This window comes from Eupeodes corollae, chromosome 2 (assembly GCF_945859685.1).
Source record: "Eupeodes corollae chromosome 2, idEupCoro1.1, whole genome shotgun sequence".
Classification (NCBI taxonomy): Eukaryota; Metazoa; Arthropoda; class Insecta; order Diptera; family Syrphidae; genus Eupeodes; species Eupeodes corollae.
The window spans coordinates 85,305,045-85,311,126 of record NC_079148.1 but is presented as its reverse complement, the minus strand read 5'-3'; positions in this window follow the sequence as shown (position 1 = coordinate 85,311,126).

The window sequence follows — 6,082 nt, the reverse complement described above, 5'->3', positions numbered from 1 at the left end:
TACTACCGATAAAAGTTAAAGTAGAATCTTACTACGGATGGGTTTTTGACATTTATACTAGTCTCGAATGGATCTTATGTGATTTCGTTTTCAAATGTTGATACGATTGATATTGCATTCGTATCTCGATGAGAGTGTTCGTTGAGTAGTTTTGCGCATTTGGATTCACGTGTTTTCCATTGGCGAAAAAAATCAATCTGTTACTGTGAAAATGAAAAAATGATTAAGTTTGACAGCACTTTCTAAAATGCAAGTGGTGTTCCGCTGTTTCTTATAAAGTGCAAGTGAGATAGTTTGGTTCGTGTTAAACAATGAATAACTGAATAGTTCTGCAACATATAAGAATACGCTACCTACTCCATGTGCAACTCTTTTTTATTTGATTAAAACAAAACTATATTTTTTTTACACAAACATGCAAATAAACAGACCATAATGCATTATCTGTAAAACCAACTCCTCCACATAGGGTTTTCTTCACAAGTTTTTTGAATCAAGCTCATTCACACTTCATTTAGGTGTAGAAAGAACTGAGGTGAGCTTCAACACCACATGTTAATGTAGTAGTCTACGAACAAACCCCCTCCTTGTAACACTTGTTAAATTAACTTTTTTTTATAAAATCTCAATTTCCAGATGTTTTCTTAATATTTCTTCTTGAAAATTTAATTAGTTGGTGTTAGTTTTTTTACTGAAGTTAATTTTAACTTTTCATTTTCACAAAACTTTCTTCTATGTGTGTGTGTTTTTTTTCTTATTATTTTTCAATTGTACTAATTTTTTAATAGAAAAATCTGGCTACTGCCGATGCGTTTTCTTGGGAATTTTCTACTATACTATGTATATAACGCCTAAAAACACGAGTATCAAGTATTTAGGTTTTATTTAAAACCATCAGCCTAGATTTTATGGATCCAATATAGTTTTCGTGGAATCATTTTTGACTATTTGCAAAAAATTTATAGATCAATGAATTGGAATATTTACAAAATTTGTTAGATTGGCAAAGAAAGTACCTTAATAATTACATTCAATAATTATAATAATTGTCGTGACAACTTTTTAGTATTGAGAGTACAAATTAAGTAAGTTATTTATCCTATGCAATTAATGTACTGAATTTTTGTTCGAGTAATTTTTCTCACAGTTAAGCATATCTAGCAAAAACAGTAATTCTCTATTGTGAGGAATCCGTTAAGCGTAAATTTGTGATTTTAAGTTAATACTTGCTGAAACTCAAATGGTTTTTATTAGATTTATATCTTTTTAATTTTACTTTAATAGTTATATGTATATAAAAAAGAAAAACTGAAAACTTTCTTCATGAAGCATACATAAAGTTTCCTAACTTCTAATAAAAGATTACGGGTACAGACCAAAAAAAGTAAAACGCATTTTTGACTTCAAATAGGAAGTTATTGTATTGGGTCCGATTTGTCAAATTGAAAATTTTGACATTTCTCGTACGTACGTTCATAGAACCAGAAGAGATATCGACTTCAAATAAATTTTGTTATGCTGATAATAGTGCAGAAAAATGCAGAATGGGCTCTCAAGGGTGGTTTTTTTTACCATAGAAGTTAAAAAAAAGGTGAAAAAATTGGTTAACCCTAAATATCTTACGAACCAATGACGCTGGAGACTTGAATTAAGTTTTAAATTATATATTGTAACGTGATACCAAACAGGTATATTTTTAGAAAAAAATCCAATTAAGGGTTTTTTTATAAATCATAAAACTGAAAAAATGTGTCACCTCGAAAATTTTACGAATAACAAACAATTTTTTACAACAGAAAATAATATTTTTGACATCTGGTAAAATTTTGAGAAAAATCAAGTTGACAATTTTTTATATAAAAAATAAAAAACAAAACATTACTCACTGTTGGTAAAAATTGAGTTTCGACTCAAATATCTTTTCAAAAACTTGAGATAATGGTTTCCAACAAATTTTAATTTATAAGAAATATTGTTTTCAACATTCAGAAAAATTTTGGGAAAAAATAAAAACCTAAAAAATATAATAAAAGTTGGTAAAAATTGATTTTCGACTCCAACATCTTTTCAAAACTTTGAGATATTGGATTTAAACTACTTTTATCTTTTAAAAATATTGTTGTCAACATTCAGTAAAATTTTGAGAAAAATCGAATTGACAGTTTTCTTAAAAAAAATATAAACCTTAATAAAAAACCATACTAAAACTTTGTTAAAAATTACTTTCGACTCAAAAATTAAAAATATTATCTTCTAACTTTTTTATTTCACAGAAAATATTGTTTCCAATATTTAGCAGTCTTGTATAAAAATCCAACAGTCCGTTTTTTGATTAAAAAATTTACAAAAAATAGTACGCAAATTTGGTAAAAATTAATGTTCGGTTCTAGATATCTTTCAAATAAATTTCATTCATCCAATTTGTAAACATTTAAGAAATGCTACTAAAATTGGTAAAAATTTGTTTTTGATTAAAAATCTATTTAGCAAAACTAGAATTTCAAGCTAAACTATTTCTTTATATGACAAATATTGTTGGTAATTTTGAAATTTTAAAGAATAATTCAACTGACAACTGACACAATTGATCCAATTTGTGCGAAATAATTTTTCTAGTTCTTGTTCTTGAACACATTTTCAACTACGATTTTATACAAAGAAGAATACAATTTCTGACGGCAATGCTACCACGTTATCGTTAAAGACTATTAGTAACGCAAGAGTTTCTTGTTCATGGGATAGTTTTACCTCGTATGAACTTTAGGGCCTCTAACTAGACCTGTTATTGGGGCAATTTAAGATTCGAGCCGGCTTAGCCAAAATCACGGAATAATTTGTAAGCTTTTAAGTCATGTTTAGTGTCTTAATTTCGTTTATCGTCGAGGTATTCTGATAAAGTGTCAACATCACATCCTATTTGGCGCACACCATCTTTGCATATAAAACCCTTGTATATAAAAACCAAAGTACTCTCATGGTGAAAGTCGACTAGGGCGCCATCTAGATATTTTTTGTAGAATGTCTACTGGAGAAATTTATGCAGACATTTATTTTCAGTCGGGAAACTTACAAATGTGATAATTTGAAACAGGTGAAAAAAGAGAAATAATATGGTGAATTAACGAGAATATGAGTGAATAAGGAAAACATATTTGCTTCAAGGACTATTCATATAATAACGATCCTACATTACAAAAAAGCAGGTGAATTACCATTTCGTGTAGATAAATAGATTTGTTGATAACAATGCGATTGAAAGGAGGGCACCAAGAAAATTGAAAAAGTATATAATTAAATAAAAAGTTTTGTTGGATACTTAATTTTGTACACATTTAAAAATATAATAAAGTTACCTATTACCTTTTTATTCAGGAAATTTCAATTTGAACTAAACTTTGACTTCATAAAGTAGGTAAATAAAGGACACATTTTTATTTGAATATATGTACATACATAATACTAGGTTGTTGAGTTATCGAACATTTAAGAAAATGCTTAATTTTAGTGCAGTGTACTCTAACCCAGTGATTGCACGGTTAGTTCTAGTGACATTCGTTTGGTTCTTCATTTAAAAAAATTATTATTTTTTTTGTTTAGGTTTTAATTTTTTTAAAAACACTGTCAATTCAATTTTTTTCCAAATTTTACTAAATGTTGAAAACATTTTTTCTTATAAGTTAAAATTATTTGGAAACCATAATCTCAAGTTTTTGAAAAGATATTTGAGTCGAAACTCAATTTTTACCAACTGTGAGTAATGTTTCTTAGGTTTTTATTTTTTATAAAAAAAACTGTCAATTTGATTTTTCTCAAAATTTTACCAGATGTCAATAATTTTATTTTTCGTTGCAAGAAATTGTTTTTGAGATAAAATTATTTTTCATTCGTAAAATTTTCGAGGTGAAACATTTTTTTTCAGTTTTTTGATTTATAAAAAAACGGAAATTGGATTTTTTTCAAAAAATATATTTGTTTGGTATCACGTTACAATACATTATATAATTAATAATTTAAGTCTCTAGTATTTTTGGTTCGTAAGATATTTAGGGTTAACCAAAATGTTCACCTTTTTTTTAACTGCGATCGTACACCATGATCGCCTAGGTGATTTTGAACAAGAACAAGACGTGCGTCGAAGTTTCTGCTGGGATACAAATAATATACGAGAGCTGCAAAATGATTATTTATTGGTATAGGTGCACGCAGGTAGCCAAACAAAGCTGAAGAAGACTTGATAAATGCTGAGCATAGAGGAAATATATTATAATATATTTCCTCTATGATGCTGAGCAAGATGATGGGGAATATTTTCCTGGTGAAGATGTTGATTCCTCCTCTGAACCTCAGTTCTTTGGCTTCGATGAAAAGGCGGTTAATGGTCAGGGTGTTAGTGAAGACTGAATTGTTGAGTAAAGAATGTCTAACATGAACGAGGTTTATGTCATAATGCAAAAGTGGGAAACAGAATCCAACAAGTTTGCAAGAGACTTCGGGTAGCAAAGAAGCTAAATTCTGGAAAAGTGCCGTCACTGCAGCAAAACAAAACTTGGTATATTGTGTCATTGCCTACTGGCAGAAAAACAGTGGGTTGTAAATGGGTCTTCAGAAAGTGGAGAAAAATATATCTACAAATCTCCTCTGGTTGCGCAAGGTTTTTGTTAGCGGTATGTAGTAGACTATGGCGGGACGTTTGCTCCCGTCGTTCGTCATACAACGCTAAGGGTTCTTCTCACATAGGAAAATGCACGTGTAGCATTTTGATGCTAAAACTGCTTTTCTCAATAGCCTTTTTAATGAAACGGGTTTATGCGGTATGCTCCATTTTTCATCATAATTGAAGGAAAGCAACATGAAGTTTTGCAAATTAAATAAGAATGTTTTCGGCTTATTGACGATTTTAGCATGTCATTGGTTTAAGGTTTGAACTTAAAAGTCTAGGAGCCATCAAACAATATCTCGGACTTGATGTGAATCGCGATAGCAACGGACATTTCTTGATACATAAGTCAAACAGGTTACATCAATATGATAGTCGAAGATATGGGTTTGAAAAATGCTAAGACCTCAAATGTTCAATTGGAACTCAGGTATAGTAAAGAAACGTCTGATCCATGTTTGCTTTCAGATAATGAGAAATATCAGAAGCAGAGAGAAAAGAACTAATTAGTTTTTTCTCTCTAATCAGAAGTTTATCGAATGTCTTCTTTATATTTCCGTTAATTCTAGAACGGATACTGCAGTTAGCGTCTCAATTTAAGTTATAAGGTTTCTCAAGCCTCATCACAAGATTGGAACGAATTAAAGATGCTAGTTAGGTACCTTAAAGGCACAACTGATCTTAAACTAAGACTAGAGCAACCAAATTCATATACAAACTCTTTGGTTAGATGGATGCTAACTGGAAGAAGAAAATCAAATAACGGATAAGGTCTTCGGTGCAACAGTGAGCTAGTGTTGCAGAAAACAAAGTTGTGTGGCTCTTTCATCGACGCGACGTAGGCTGAATTTATCGCATAAACAAAGGCCACCAGAGAAGCAATTTGGCTGAAAATATAGTTCATAAATATCAAAAAGACAAAAAATTTAAGTTTTTTTTTTAGTTACAGGTGTTTTGTTTTTTAGTGTCTTAACAAAATTCTTTCAAAATGTGCATCGAGCATGCTTTATTAGGACTTATTTGAAATGTTTTGAATGGGACATTTTTTGGAAGTGTTCAAGAGAATATATTTAAGAAAAAGGAATGAAAGCAAATGAAAAAGAATGGTTCATCTGCGTCATACAAATAATAGAAGAATTTCCAGGTGATGTTTTTAGAAATCATTTCGGATGAAAAAATCTACGTTTCAGGTTCGTATATATGTACATACATACATATATATATGTATATTTATTACGTACTTATTCTATATCTTATTCATTTTTCGGTCTTACTCTTGCAGTTTAAATATTTCAACGTTAATGTATCTTAATATGAATAAAAACGAGAAGCAAAGACGTTATTTTTAAATACATAAATTGTTTCTTTTATTTCCTTGGACTTTCACTGTTTTACAACACTATTATCTATCCACCGCCGCATTCG